The sequence below is a fragment of the Suricata suricatta genome, chromosome 4, assembly GCF_006229205.1.
Source record: "Suricata suricatta isolate VVHF042 chromosome 4, meerkat_22Aug2017_6uvM2_HiC, whole genome shotgun sequence".
Classification (NCBI taxonomy): domain Eukaryota; kingdom Metazoa; phylum Chordata; class Mammalia; order Carnivora; family Herpestidae; genus Suricata; species Suricata suricatta.
Window position 1 is genome coordinate 44,558,407 of NC_043703.1, and position 17,096 is coordinate 44,575,502.

Consider the following 17,096-nt stretch of genomic DNA (forward strand, 5'->3'; position numbering starts at 1 on the left):
CTGAGGTGGGGGGTATTCATTTGAATCTCCTGTTATCTGGTTTTGATCTGATTTTATCTGATCATGACAAACATGAACTTCTTCCTAAAGTGAAAATGTCTTCATTAATTTTTCTCACATACATGTTCTCAAAATAATTGATGAATGAGAATAAGGTATAAAAAAGAAATAGAGGAGGGCCTGGGTGGCTCAGTCGGTTAAGCATCCAACCTTGGATCAGGTCATGATCTTGCGGATTGTGAGTTCAAGCCACACATCCGGTGGCTTGGTGCTGATAGTTCAGAGCCTGAAGCCTGCTTCAGATTCTGTGTCTCATTCTCTCTTCCCCTTCCCTGCTCATGTTATGTCTCTCTCTCCCTCTTTAAATAAACATTAGAAAAAGAAAGAAAGAAATAGAAACAACCCACAAGAGGATCACCTAGAGATTCTTTATTTATAGAAAGCATTTCACGCTATGAGTATACCATGACATTTCTTGCTAGACACCTATTGATGCTATTTAAGTTGTTTGTAGTTTTTAAAAATAAAAACTTGCATGTCAATGTTTATATAGCATTGTTCACAATAGCCAAAAAGTGGAAAGACCTCACATGCACATCAATAGTTTAATGGTTGCACAATATGTGATATATTCAAGCAATGGAATATTATTCAGCCATAAAGTTCTGATACATGCTTCAACAGGATGAACCTTGAAAATATGCTAAGTGAAAGAAGTCAGCACTAAAGGCCACATATTGTATGAGTCTATTTTTATGAAGTAATAGAATCGGGAAATCTACAGAGACAGAAAGAAGATTAATCTTTCCCAGGGATGGAATATATAGTGAGTGACCGTTAATGGGTACACGGTTACTTTTGCAGGGGGGTGGTAATAAAATATTCTGAAATTAGATAGTGGTGAATGATGCAAAACTTTGTGAATATACTAAAAACCATCAGATTGACTCTCTAAAAGGGTGAACTTTATGGTATGTGAATTATATCTTAATAAAACTGTTGTTTAAAAAACTCAAGGGAAGAAAGCATTCAAGAAAAATATCTAGAGGTCAAAAGTCAATTGCTGCCCAAATGTCAAGCTTCTGTTGTAGCAAGTAACATTGGCAAGAATGGTTTGAATTGACTGGTGACATTGAAAATCATATTGAGTTGTAGTAAATGGGAGGTGACAAACTATAGACAGAGTCTAGACGACTCTTTCAAGAACTTTTGATGGGAAAGGAGGAGAAAAATAGGGCAATAACTCTAGAGGAAGTAAAGAGGAAAGATGTATTTAACTTTGAGTTCTGGTTTTGTTTTCATTTGGGCAGGAGAGAGACTCCTGAAGGACTCAATGCTGATGGAAAAGGTCCAGTAGAGTAGGGCAGTGGCATGAAAGGGAAATACATAAATGGAAATTCTTGAGAAATCGGGGGTAGAGGTTGGAATTTGATAATGATAGAGTGTTTGAAAGAACTGCTTAGGGGAAAAAAGGGAGAGATGACTAGGATGCTAGGAAATTAACCTTTGGGGCAGCTCTGAGGGTCTCATCAAGGCCTTGAATTTATAGTAATACTCATTTGTTCACAATGTTAGTCACCTACGCTATGCTATGGACAGCGTAACGAGTCGCGTGCTTTTTTGTGTGTGTGGTGCTCTAGGGCTGGGGTTTTGCAGGGAGAGTGCAGTGAGAGCACTGAAGGAAAAGAACTGAGGATATTGGCAGGAAAGTGACTACAGTGGAAGACCATACTGATTAATACAGAGCAGGGAGGCACGTGCGTTTAGAAATGGGTAAATCTAGAAGACATTAGAAGAGTGAGTGACTAGAAGTCTTTGTAAGATCAAACAGCAATAAAAAACCTATGATTTATTGCATGTTTCCTCAACAGCATCATGCTAAACGTTATGGGTTATATTATCCATTCAGCAACACCTGCTATTTTCATTAAAAACACACACACACAAAAACAGAGGCATAGAGACATTAAGAAACTTGGCCAACTTCATACATCTTGAACATGGGTAGAAGTGCTCTTCAGCCTAGGTCATCTGCTCCCAGAGTGCTTGCTCTAACTGTTGGGCAACTTCTCAGCTCTACGTGTTATATGAGTAGCTGAGTCAGAAAGTTGGAAGGATAGGAGTTGTGCTTGTCAAAGTGTGATGCTCACATTTACAAAATTATACATGAGCACTTCCAACAATGACAAAGGAACAGGTCATATATCCATGGGATGTGGGTAGCAGAATTAGAATGGGAGGGAAGGTCATTGCAATTATGGAAATAAAGGGAGGCTTGAGGACAGCTTTTGGATATATTGTCCACCTGTGCGCAAAAGTCTCTGGGAATGTTAGCAGAACTTGGAATGGAGAGGAAAAACGTGAATTGGACTCTAAAGTCTATAATAAATGAAGGCCAAAGAAAAGGAAGTTGGTGGAGGGCAGTGATGCCAGAAGGGTAAGCATCCTAGGGGATGATGGCTGAGATGTGGTTTGGAAGTGTCAGTGAGGACCATATCCCAATGCTGAGGTCTGTGAAGAAAATAAACAAACTCCACTGGAAACAGCAGAAGGACTACTCTGAGAACAGAGCCAGGGCTCACTTTCAGGCGGTAGGCCTGGACTCTTTTGGGCTTTTTCTTTCTTTCCTTCTTTTATTTCTTTGAAAAGCACTTGAGAATTTGATGGAAGCCACGGACTTGTTCCCAGGAAACTGCATGTAAACACATATATACACAAAAATTGCATACAATATATTCTATTGAATGGAAAATTGATTTCTTTTCAGAGACAGAATGTAAAATCAATCTCTGCAAATAACTACATCTTTCAATCTTGGCTTTTCGTACAAACAAGGAATGGTCATTTCCCCCCAAATTAACGTAATTCCAAACGATGCAAAATTTAAAAGTAACTTTTAATGTGCTTTAAAGCAACCTTAATGGGAAAACTCAGGTTTATTCATGAAAAGGAGAGAGTAAAAGTCAGTATGGATGGATGGAAGGAAGGAAGGAAGGAAGGAAAAGAGAGAAAGGAGAGAAATGTTGGAGGGCTTTGATGCAGAAATGTACTTGCCCAAGGATTTATTGGACATTTATCTTTATTTTGATAGTAAGACATATGGAACACTCTGACTTTAAAAGTTTGAGGCAGGAAGTGGAACCAAGCCTCTCATTGTTCACTTTGCCAGATGAAGGTGGGCTTACGTAGGGAATTCCACAGGTCATCCAAGTCTCCTTGTTGAATAGTTGAATTCATGTAACGTCATTTTCTTTGTCCTCAAACTAGAGACTACCTCTAAGAAAGACTATGAGATGAATGTTGCCAGTGTCCGTAAGAAAATTATAATGAATTCATGTTTTAATTTCAAGGTTGCCTGAGTAGGAGTAACTTGAAAAAAAATTTTTTTTGTTTTGTTCTTTAATTTCCAGGTATATCTGCAACTTTCTGCTTTCAGAGATGTTAAAGCTTTGCCATTCTTAATTCTAAGCTGTAGAAACGCTTTATTACCATGACATTTATATTGTCCTCTACCTCCAGTGTTCTCTGATACACATATTCTTGCAATAGACTCCCTGACAATGAGGTAAGACCTTGAGCAAAATGATATGCCACATGAATGTGTCTAAACATGGCTTCCAAATAATGCAAATCGATAATGGACTCTGTTCTGAAAAACTGTTCTTGGAATTGTCTCTCTTTTTCTCTGTCAAAAAGAAAAAAAAGACAAATATTTTCATGGAGATTAATCAGATGCTTCATGATTTGTCCTGCAGACCATCAGAAAACTCTGGTATACATGTAAAGAATTTCACAATCTGCTTCCATTTCTTGATGAAACTTTGGGATAAGCTGGCCAATCGTGTTCGGTTTCTGATGAAGTTAATGACTTTCTCAGTGGAAAACAAGATTTGATGCCAATATATACTGAGGGAGATAGCAGTGAGTCACATGGCCATATGGAGCTCCTTTCTTTACTTAGCTATCAAAAATATCAGGCACACTCCAGTCTCAAGACTTTTCCACTTGTTCCCTTTGCCTAGAACATTCTTCTTGCAGACATCTCTATAGATCACTCACAACTTCCTTCAGATCTCTATCAAATGTCAGCTTCTTAGAGAGGTCCTCTGAATCTTTTATAAAATGGCTTGGAGCCTCTTCCCAGCAGATGCTACCCACCACGAACATGCTTTGTTTTCTCCATGGCTCTTATCACCATATGACATAATTTATGCTTGTTTGTTTATTGTCTGTTTCTTCCACAGGGACCTGTGCCCCACGAAGCCCAAGCCATGGTAGTTTTGCTCATTCCTGTTATCCCCAGCACCTAGAACAGACTTAGGCACAGACTATATACATTTGTCGGACAAATGTTTCATCTGTTTAAAGTACAAATTTTTGTCTCCAGAAAAGGAGGGTTTCTGTTGTTTCCAGCTGTTGCCCTTCACTATTCACTCTTTACTCCTGCTCGAGGCTTTTCACGGACCCTTCTGGGCTTTCCATCATGGTTCTGCAAGCTGCTGTCCTCTCCCCTTGCTATTCTGCCCCAAGCATAAATAGAGCCCATTTATTTCCTTCTCCAAGGCTATCCTAACATGTTTTACTAAGTATGTGAGGCTTTTATAAGAGGATTACAGAGGAGAAAAAGAAAACTTGGAAGTCAGTTCATTTGTCATAAAGGGTTTCGGACTTCTCTTAGCTCTAGCCATCCCACACGTCGATGCAATCTGTGATCTGTTCTAGGGCAGAACTTTTTCTCCTACCTCCTCCCTTTCCTCAGCCTCAACCACCCCATGAATTTCAATCTCCTACAAAACAAAGAGATAACTCCTTTCTCTGGCTAAAGAGATGACAAATGAACATACCCTCGCATTAAAAAACAAAACAAAGCAAAAAAGCCAAGTCACTGCCATGATCCACACCTTCCCCAAGGTTAAATAAAATCCTCCCACCATGCCCCGGATCATGAAGCTCCCCATCACCACACATTATGTATATATTTACATATGAAACTCTGATTCTGTACATGGAAGTCACATCACTTTTTCCATATGTTCTTTTGATGGCAGGAAGCTTTTTTGTAAAGGCCACGCAGTTATCTTTCTGTACCTGCTTTCAGATCCCAGAGGAACTGCTCCTCTTTCATATCATCACATACAAGGAGTGTGGTCCAGCAAAATGCAGCAATGAGTCAGATTATTGCATAAGTCAAGGAGCTATCCTTGGTGGCCATTGGATAGAGTGATGGGACTGGTCTTTATCACTTAGTTGGTGGGTATGATAATTCTCTGAACAATAGAGAATTATTTCTCTATATGATGAATAGAACACATTCTATATGATGGATAGAAAGACAACTGTGATCCAGTTTCTTCTTTCTGGGCACATAGAAAACCATGTTTCCCAACCTCATTGCTTTTTGGGAGGGACATCCAATTAATTCTGAGCAAAGGATCACCCCCAGACCAAAGCATGACAAAAATGTGGAAGGACCCCATGCACTATGCACCCTCTGTAGTCAGAACTGAAGAAGGCAGAAACTTCTGATGGTTTATCACCAAAATGGTGGAATCCCTGTCTGCGTTGGCCCATGCAGCTGATGGAACAGAATCCACTCTGCCCCAGCATCCGATGTTAATGAAAACTCTGAGACGGAAATAAATCTTTAGAGTAATGAAACCAAACCAACAAAACATCAACAAATTCTCACTGCCCCAAAAGACACCCTCACATTTCTTCATTACAGTATTTTACTTGCGATTACAGTACAAATTAACTCCAAGGACTTTAGTCTTCCATCAACAAAGTGATTAGTTTTCTTCTAGGTCAATACAGTTTCCCTCCATGACACCTCTCTCCCAGAATTTCTAAGTAGTTGCAGTTTCAAAAACAACCTCAGTGATGTCTTTGTTTTTCTCTCTTTCTCTTTTGTTTGTAATAAAAGATTCATCCTACCTGAGTACAGTATTGAAGGTAGTGAGGAGTAACTCTAGAGGCACAGAAAAGATTGTGGTAACTTTATTAATAGATGACATTGGTTTGGACAAGAGTGATGCCTGTGGGTGTGAAGAAAACTGGATGGATTTGAGAGATGTTTAGGAGATTCAGTCCATAGGAGTTGGAAAGTAAATAAGCATGAAGTGAAGAGTGAAAGACACTGAAATTCAAGGATAAATCTTGATTTCTGGCTTGGCAAATTTTTGGTAATGTTTTTATCATTCCAATGCACTGTCTTCATAAAAAAACCCCTCAAAACCAAAGACCAAAAACAGTTCACAAATTCAAGGTAAACATTTATGTTTGCTAGATTCATGTTTCCATTCATACAAAACTTTTAGCACAAAAAATATATTATGGTAAAAGCAAAGGATATAGAAGCATCCTTGTAATTTATTTCTTTTGAAATAAATTTGTATAACTTTATGCTTACAGTAAGCAATGATAGATTTCTTTAATCATAGAGTAGAAACATTTATTTAATTTCTGTCAATAGAAAACAATTCTAGACATTATAATATGGTTTTAATGATGATCTTATAGTACTTGATTATATACACAAAGCAACATAGACCTTTTTAAGTAGACAAATTCTTATAATATGGCAACTTTTTAAAAAAAGTTATATTTCAAAATAACTGAAAGAAAACAAAAATAATATTTTTAAGCATGTTACTGAGCCCAAGCATAGTTCATAGACCTCACATCGGAACCTTAGAGTTCTAACCAAAGTGGAAGATGGATTTTTCAGGAAGAGTTTGAAGATGTAATGGCTAATCAGATTGGTGTTCCAAGAACACAGTTGAAAGATTTAGGAGGAAGAGGGAATAGTAGGGCATGTGTTGGTGACAAGAAGACTTAGTATGTTAACTACCAAAGATGACTAAAATGTGAAGTATCTGATTTGAAGAATGACACACAATTCATCTTAGCCATTTTCTCACTGAAGGGAAAATGCATGTCTCACAAATTACCAAGCACTTGGATTGGTTGCAGTTCCAAAGAAATCCTGGTTTCTTAAGACAGGAAATTTTGCCTTGTAGAGGGAGTAAGAAGGATTCCATACTGATAGCTTGGAATCTTAGGAGCATTAACATATCTTAAAAGCATTTCAGAATTGTTTAATGCCTCTTTCTTTTAATGCTTGACCTTGGCCTCAATAGTCTTTAATAAGGACATTAAAGGAAGCACACTGCTCCTTGTTTACATTAATCTGGAAATAAGAATAGAATTCCTTAAAAGAAAATCCACCCAATTTCCATTTCATACCTGTTACCAAAGTACCTTACTCAATGCGTATCTCTTTTGAAAATCTCTTTTCATTCCAAGATTTTTGAAGTGATTATACCTGGCTTGTTGAAAGGATTCAAACATTTACTTATGTCATACAAATTACATACATTTCTTATGTCATTTCATATAATGACACCTGATTATGTTGTTCCTGTTTTTCTTTGCCATGGTTTCCTGTTCCTTTCCTATTTCATAATTTAGTAGATCAATATTTGCAAATTTAATCAGTATCTATCTCTAGACTATACATGTCCAGGGAGCAGGAATGTTTGTTTTGTTTCCCTAGTATCCCAAGTACCTACCCCGGGACCCAGCATGGGTAGTTGCATGAGAAAATTTCTTGATAGATTAAACGTATGCTTTTCCCCCTTTCTTTTTTTTTAAACATAATTTCTAGGAAGAAAACATTTGACTATCTCTGTAACAGAACATTTTCTCACTTGATAGAGGAATCTGACCATGTTTACAAGGAACGAATTGTGCAGGATGGCTCAGTGCATGTGCAAACCATTGATTAATTTTAAAAGTATTTGGGTGTTCATTATTCAAGTCAGATGTATGCATTGTCAAATTTTCAATGATATAGCTTGATTTTCTCTTTGATGGGATACTTAAACTTCTATTTGTTGCTGAAAAGAGAAAGAGGAGTCATTAGATCTTAGTTTCATTTCTGGCTTTCTATATAACTTTGGATGATAAGTCATGAACGGTGAGCCTAAGCCTTGTCAGCTGTAAAACAGGGAAAAACTCACATGACTATATTCTTCCCCCACGTAATGCTGTGAAGATAAAATGAGATAATTATACATGAATATTTTGTTGGTATCAGCCGTATATCTATATACATCACACAATACCTATCTTCATATAAATGAATATGTACATATATATTAAATACTTTTACCAATAAAGTATCCATGTATAAATATACACACACATAAATAATTATTTCTGTTGGTCTGGCTGTGCATAGAGTTAATATTCAAATGATAGGGATGACTACATAAGAATGAAAAAAATAATGATGGTGACTATTTTTTGACATTTATGCCAAGCACTAGGCTAGCTGTTTTACATATATTTTAGTATTGATTTCTCACAAAAATATGTTAATCATTTTTTCCATCCTTACTTTTACTCCTCTCATTCTCTCTTGAACTCACTCTGTGAAATTAGGTGTCGTTATTCAGCAATTCACTGAATCTTTTCTTCTCAGGGTCACCAGGGGCCTCTGTGTAGACAGTGTCAGTGGTCAGTTCTGCACTCTACTCACTCAGACTTCTGCAGCATATGGCAGTAGATGATTCTCTCTTTCTTGAAGCAATTTATTTGCTTGTCTCTGGCACTACGTTCCTATGGTTTTCATCTTCTTGACCTCTAAATATTGGAAAACCCTAGAGGTCAGACCCAGGACCTTTTCTTCTTTTCTATTTTAACTCATTCCTATGGGGATGCCACTCAGTCCTGATAGCTTAGTTATATTTACACCCTGATAATGCCCAAATTTTAAGGCACATTCTTGACCTCTTTCCGGAATATATACTTGTATGTCCAGTGTCTTACTGAATATTCACACACGGATGTCTAGAGAGTATCTCTAAGCTTTTTATAGGTTCCCTCCTGTTTACCTATTTTTTCAGTCTCCATTCAGCCAGTTAGTTTCTTAGGCCCAGAACTTTGGAAGCGTTCTCATTTTCTTTCCCACAACTCACATTAAATCTATCAGAAGTTGTATTCAATCTGCCTTCAAATGCACCACGAATATAACCACTCATAGCAGCTGCCAAATGCCATCTTCCTATTTTAAGCTACCGCCCTCTCTTGCCTGTACTATTGTAATTACCTTTCCTTGGTCCTCCTGTATCTATTCCTGGTTCTCTACAGTCTATTCTCCACATAGGAGCTAAAGTTATTCTTTCAAAACATAAATAGGATCACGATACACAGATCAAAAATGTGCAACGGCTTCTATCACAGAATAAAATCCAGAACACTACTATGGTATATAGTTTCTATAATTTAACCCCTGGCTATCTTTTTAATCAACTCATCAGTCACTGAGCACCAGTCCAACAAATCTTGCTTTTCCTTAAAATTGCCAGAGTATTCCAGACTGGGGATGTTGCATCTGCTCTTTCTTCTGCTCAGAAAGCTCCTTTCCAGGTATTCACCTGGATCCCTGCTTCATATCTTTCCAGTCTCTGCTGAAATAGTACCTCTCCAGAGGCCTCTCCAGCCCCTGCTCTTGTCTGACTAGTATCAGCTTATCCAGAATGACTTTCTTCAAGACAGTTACTGCTATCTGAGATGATATTTCTTTTTAACTTTTTAATTACAGTGTAGTTCACTGTAATATTCTTAAAATCTAAAACAGACCTTGGAATATGGCAGTGTAAAATAAAAAATAAACATTTTACTTTGGAGAACCTTCTATGGTCAGTCCAATTTGCTTTTTTTTTTCTTTTTTAAGTAGGAAAGGCAACTGAGACTCAGAATAGTCAAGTCACTTTGCCAAGATCACATCATTAGTAAATATCATACTCAGGATTTGGACACTGAACTTGTACTTTAAGCCACTATGCCACAGAATACTATACTGTCTTCACTCGATATGCAATTATTTTAAAACTTCAGGAACCCAAAATTTCCATCAACATTTTGTCAAAATACTTGCATGTATGCTCACATTTCAGCATTTGTTGCCTTTCTAGGATTCTCTTAAGTTCTGCACACATCCACACTCGACAGCTTACATTTTAGAGTCCCCAAAGGGAGGTTTAAAGAAGAGAAAACCATCTTCTGAAACACATCGATGCAAAGATTGTTAAAAATAATCAATGACACATCACTGACAATTGGATACATGCACAGATGCTAAGAATTTCAGACTAGAAAGTGAAAGCGATATAGGCAGGTGACTTTTATCTCTCTGATCCCATGTTCAAGCTTCACAAAGGCCTGAAGCTGTATTTAAACCATAACACTGTTACAAGAAGAGCCATTGACTTCAGCATTAGAGAAGACCTAAGGCCAGTTCCTGAAGTCAGGTTGCACTGATTTTTTACACTAAAAAGATTTCTCTAAAAGCATATCTGGCAATTGTCTTTTTAAGGTGTTCTTTAGAAATGCTATTTTTTTTCTCTTTTAAACATTTCCATTTTGTCTACATTTAAAGAAAACCTTGAGTCTAGAAGTCAAAGCATGCAACATAGCAGTCTTGTCTAGATTTATGTCCATGAGTCAATGAAAGTAGAATAACCAATCTTTGTTGTTGTGTGATGCAGAGCTGGATACTTGAAAATACCTGAAAATTATCTGAAAAATTTCTCACTTGTCCATGAAATACAATGATCATTAACATTTATGGAATCTTGCCTCTCCTGGTACTCGTGTGACCTTGTTGACATTACTTAATGTTGTTGTTGTTGTTTTTTGCATGTCAATTTCCTAATTTGTAGACTGGAGATAATTTCCAATTTTGGTGAGAGTTAGATAAATGTTAGGCACTTAGTGTCTAGCACAGTGTGAGGGTTCCAGAAACATCAGCTATTATAATGTATACGTGTGACTACTAGATCAAGGTTTCTTACCCTTAGCACCATTGACATTTTGGATCAGATAATCCATTCATGTGGGGTGCTATGTATTATATGTAAGCTATGTATTATAGCATGTCTAGCAGCATGCCTGGCCTCTAGCTACAAGATGCCAGTAACAGCCACCCCATCCCAGCTGGGACAGCCAAAATCTTTCTCCAGACATTGCCAGGTGTCCCCTGGGGGATGAATCACCCCGTTTTGAGAACAACTACTAGGCCAATGCTTTATATATAGTATCTCACTTAATTTTCACCACAAGTTTATGGGGTAATTAATAATTTTATCCCCATTTTAATAAATGAAGAAAGTACAATTTAGGAACATTAATTATTTGCCCGAAGGCACAAGACATACTTGGAAAAATTAAGTTATTACTGGAATCTGACTGCCCAGCAACGGAGCTGTGATGGTGTTAGTTAGGAACCGCTCCAGCGGATGGGTTGTTCCTGCGCACACTGCCCAGAAGTCAACATGCCCTTGCATTTCTGCTATCCCCTGCTCAGGAGCCTATGGTGGGCTTGCTCTACGTGGTTTTATAGTTCCATGTCCTTCTTTACGATGCACTGTTCTCTCTGCATTAAAGAACGCTCCACTTTTCTATCAGGATCAGGTGATGAGTGAGGCTTCTCTCTCAAAAGCATTCTCACCTTAATGTTAAAGCAGAAGTTTCCACCCTTAACTGCCAAGAGATCTGATCTGCACTCCTGATAGTTTTCAAAGAGAGTAACAGTGAGTTAACTTTTGCTTAACATTTATTACAAGCGTAACTGAAAATAATGAATTCAGAAATTTTATTGAAAGAATCTGTAGTGCTTTGAGGACAAGGTAGAGAATAAGCAAATTAATAAGCCAATAAGCCTTCCCTTGTTTAAAAATTAAGAACAGACAACTCCGAATTATAAGTGAGTATGCGGACCTTGGCCTTTCCGAGATGTTTCCTGATCTTAGGTTTCTAAGTTCATTCTATTTTTAATGATGTAGATTTGTATTACGGTAAGGGGAGACAGAGAGGGATAGTAATTTGCTTTTCCTTTTTTATCTTACTGGACTTGTCTGCTGCATTTTTCACTTTTGTGGCTCCCATAATAGTACTTTGTTATGGTTTCTCCTCTTACCCCTGGTCAACACCTTGCTGTTTCTTCCTTGACTACTTTTGTTTTATTCCTCTCTGAAACTATTATACCCCAGGGTTGGGACCTCAATCCATAACTTGTCTCACTTTCTATATTCTTTGGGTGATCTTATCCAGTCTCCTGGTTTCAGATACTATTATTTTCCAGTGGATTCCAATTCTAGGTCCTTAATTTAGGCCTTTGTGCTGAGCTTCAAAGTCATCTATCCAATTATTAGCTGGGCATCTCTCTAAGAATGTTCCATGGGCACTTGTTTCCATATGTTCCCCCTAAAGTGGATCCTTTCCCTAAGCTGCTGGTACCACCATCTACCCAGTTGCTCAAGGTAGTATTCGTGCATCATATAAAATCTGCAATCTCTCATCTCTCTGTGGGAGTCTCAATCACCCAGTTCTGATTACTCTATTCCTTCTACATAGATTCAATTCATCTTCTTTGTGCACATTTACTGTTACCGTCACTATCTTCCATTGGAACTGCTGCCTTCACCTCCTAAAAGGCCATGAGGACAAGATAGCAGGCAGGTTGTTAATAGTGACAGTGAGTCTTGCTTGATGTGGCATCTGCCTATCTTTCTGTCCATGTTTCCAGTGCTTGCTTTACACTGGGCACTCAGGCAACATTGAGCTGTTAATGGTTGTCTCTGCCTAATGGATTGATTTTCACTTCCTGCCTTTGTTCAATTGCCCCCTTTGTATGGAAGGCTCTTTCCCTAATTATCTGGTTCAGAAAGCTTTTTGTTGAAACTTACTGTTCGTTCTCATCCTACAATCCTCCAGTACAATTATTTTGGTTGCCTTTCTATAGTTATCTGCCATATTGCTTTATAATCATTTGATTCTCTTTATCTTTACATATCTTCTGTAAAAGCAGTCAAATTTGGGGGGAAAAACGATAGCGAATACACCATAACTCTTTGTGGAGTGAATGTTTCTCACTGAACTGGTAACAATCTACTTTACTAAAAGAGCTTTTTAAAATAATGATCTCTCAATACAGTTAAAATTTTATGTGATTTTCAGGTAGAGGTTAGCCCTGACTCATAAATTAAGTAGAAGACTATTACTTTATTCACCTAAACATCCTTCAGTAAATGTTTCCTCGGCTTGTGGCAGAGTTCCTGAGCTGTCAAACTAGATGTTGGTATAAACCTTTTGTGCCACAGGACGCGATGTGTGGCCAGTGGGATTAGATTCTCAGTAGGAGAGTGGCAGTTGGATCCCGGGCAGGTTCTTGATCAAATCTCTGCATCAACATGTGCTTTGAAGCTCTACCTCTCAGTGTCACCTTCCACGGAAAGAGTGGAAAACAATGCCAACAACAAAACCATGTATCTGCTTCTTATATTAAACACACCATTTTATTTATTTAATTTTTATTTTTGTTTTGAGAGAGAGAGAGAGAGAGAGAAAGAGAAAGAGTAGGGAGAGTGGCAGAGGGAGAGGAAGATAGAAAATCCCAAGCAGGCTCCATACTATCAGCACACAGCCCCATGTGGGGCTTGGTCTCAAGACTGTGAGATCATGACTGAGCTGAAATCAAGAGTCAGACACTTGACCAGCTCAGGTCATCAGCTCAGGTCATGATCTCATGGTTCATTCCAGCTTCGCATCTGGCTCTCTGCTCTCAGCACAGAGACTGCTTCAGATCATCTGTTCCCCTTCCTCTCTGGCCCTCCCCTGCTCATGTTCTGTCTCTCTCTGTCTCTCAAAAATAAATAAACATTAAAAGATATTATACAAAAGAGTTGGACACTCAACAGACTGAGCCAACCAGGCCCCCCTAAACACGACATTTAAAAATCCTAAGTAATTTGCAAAACAGATACAGAGAGAACTGTTTTGCATACTACAAACATATTTCTGCTTTTACTAAAAGATTCATCTCAAAGTTTATTTAAGTGTGAGTCCTCAGTAAATTAAGAGACTATGGTGATTGGAATTTATAGTATGTTTTGTTATTGACCAGTTTTACCCCCAAACCCAAGAAGTCCCATGATTATTTTGTCAAAAATCTTTCTCACTAATGCCTGAAAGACATCGATACAGTTGTAAATAGTGTCACAAGGATGTCAAACTTGACTCAGGTGGATCAACAGGCCATTATTCCTCTCGTTTGTACTCATTTTTAATGATCAGCAACTGAGCCCGACAGTATTTTTGTGACACTTTGAATCCACAGGGCTGAGCGGGCTGCTGTTTATCCTTATCTCACCAGAGACATTAGCATTAACAAGCCGATTCCTGCACTGCCTGGTGCCAGCTATGGGTCACATTGGTGTGAAGCCAGCTGTCTCTCGGGTGGGCCATGCCATCTCTATTTTTCAGACAACAGCTGGCCGAGGAATCTCACACTATTAACATCAATGTGAACTGAATGCCAGCTACCTGCATGACGGCCTTAGGTGCCGAAAGGGAACTGCTAGCAGAACCCACACATATTGCCCATCAGTAGCAGGTGACATACGGCAGGTGAACAAAAGAAGTCATTAGACTTCCACTCGTCCTTATCCAGTCAACGGACACCATTGCTGCCGCTATTTTAAATCAAGATGAACAAATTCAGGGCTACCAACACATTGATTTTAGAGTGGCACAGTTTCCTTTTCTAATAGTTTATAGACTTCTGCTGCAAAACAACTGGGGTTTATTCATTAAAACAATTACTTTGATTTTCAATCACATACATTCTTTGAGATCCACTAATGTTAATATTTTTGTGTGCTTCTGTGTTAAAGAGGGAGGAAAAGAAAATTACCATATTCTTTTCAATATGAGAATTCTGTCTGTTCTTGGTGGAGAAATTAAGCTTTCTGAGCAAATATGACCCTGAAGAGCAGTTCTTACCAGAAAAATATATTCTTGCACTATTTATTCAAATTTTTTAAAAAGTAGTTCTGATTGGCAGATCTCTACATAATAAGTGTTAAATAGTTTTCTTCTTTACTTCTGGTGAAAATCATGGTCCTTTGCACTTTCAGTCTCAGATTAAGATAATATCTGGTCAGTTTGCTAATGCTTGTGGTCTAGAACGTCTCCCTAACATTTCTTCCTGCTTCAAGCTAAAGATGAATAAATAGTATTCTTTAAATTTGTGGCTACACAATGGCAGCGCAAAATAGCTGAAAGTTGAAAACTGGTTATTTGCCTTGCTTTAGGTGAAAAGGAAGACAAGAGAAAACATCAATTATTTGAGCTTAATTATTAAAATGAGCTAAAGTAGTTACTTGCGGGCATACAAACTTAAGCTAGATTAGAAATACTTGTTTTGAGGGGACATTTTTCTTCATACTTAGAAAATAATTGGGTATGCAATATTTTCTCATGTGAATAGATGAGTTCTTTTTGCTATTTTCATCATTTGGAAAACAAAACCATCGGAGTCACTTTTTTAATTTTTTGATCCCCAAGGAAGTAACAGTGTTATCATCAAATTCAGGAAGTGGATAAATGCTGGAATAACATAAACAGATGCCATCATATATAAACAAGCCAATTTAAAGTAATTTAGTAAAGGAAAGGCTCTATTGCTTTCTTAATTTTTTCATAAACACTTTCTTTCAGTGTAACATGTACGAGGCCTACATGTTTTAATCTTCTTTTACTCGTTATGTCCCCCTCTGGGATTTCAGTCCAGTAAATTCAAAAATCATTGCCTTTCGGGGATTTATTGGTATTTAAAAGCAGATCTCAAGATCATACAAATTGCAGTTGTAGTCTGTATGAGGTAATGGTCAATAAATAAGGGAGAATAAGACCATCAAAGCTAGATTGTGAGAAAAGAAAGGAAAAAAAGCTTACTACATTCTTTCTAAACAAACAAAAAGGCATAATTGGAAAAATTCATTTTTATGTTTCCTTACATTTGATGGGACCACTGAGTGAAACATTCACTGATGAATTACTCCTGTAATCTGTGTAGGAAAAACAGCTACTGGCAAATTAAAGAGTCCTGGAACAGAGCCATGAGAACTAAATGGCTAAAAATGAAAACAGGCAAACATTTGAGAGTATTCTACAGAATACAGATCTTTCAACACCTCCCCCTTTTCACTGGTTAATTCATCGTCATGGAAACAGAATTTATCAAAATGTTCTTGTTCACTCCTAGTGACCCAGTGAGTAGACTTACAGAGCCAGTGAAAGGTAACTCAGGCTGAAGCAATTTTTACAAATGATATGCTGCAGGTCATAAATTGGTGAATTTTGAATGGTGCCATTGTGTCGGTTGAACACGTTTCCAAGTCTCAAGGGGTGCACTTTTTTGTTTGTTTTTTTAAATTTGCCAGGCAGAGAAACCAGAAACCTTTGCTAGTGACTGAGCACGGCTGACTAACCCCGTGGAAAGTGGTGGATGTTAGGTTTAACTCACCTTTTCCCCTCAATTTGTTTTTTCCCCCTTGTCTAAAGGATGTTCAAATCCAGTATTGGATAGCATTTTTTTGGTTCATTCATCAAGCAGCAATCTTTGCTGTTCTGTCGCTCAAAGAGGCAAAAATCCTTCACTCCTCATAACTGTCTTACCTTATCTGTAGCAGAAGCTAGGTGTTGGCAACCCCCGTCTAACAGATTCAGACAGCTCTAAGCTGACACCTTTCCCAGGACAGAGTCATTCCCGCCATGGAGTGGCTTCTTGGGTTTGGGAAGATGACTTGAGGGGTCCCCTAAGGAAAAGTGCCATTTCACTATTTAAAAAAGAAAAAAAAAGACATCATCCATGTAGCTGCCAAATTCAGAGAAGGTTGATTTTTTGCTTTATTTTACGTTCACAATTAGTGACTTGTTGTCATGGAAACCACGCTTCAGATGATTCTTGAACTTAAATGGTTGGATGTGATCAGGCAGAAGCCCTCCCCCTTTTTAAGCTCAATAGTCAATGTCTCTTTGGTTATTCTGATAACAGAATCACATAAAATGTCTATAAACATGCAAAATACTAGCATGAGGCAACATCAATTAAAACTAAATATTCAATCATTCATTCTTTAATTAAGGCTCTTTCCTTTTTTCCTAAAGCTGTAACCTTTCAAGTGTTAAAACAGACATAAGAACTAAATCATTTAGTAAAAGAAATCTTTTCTAATGAGTAGTTTGTG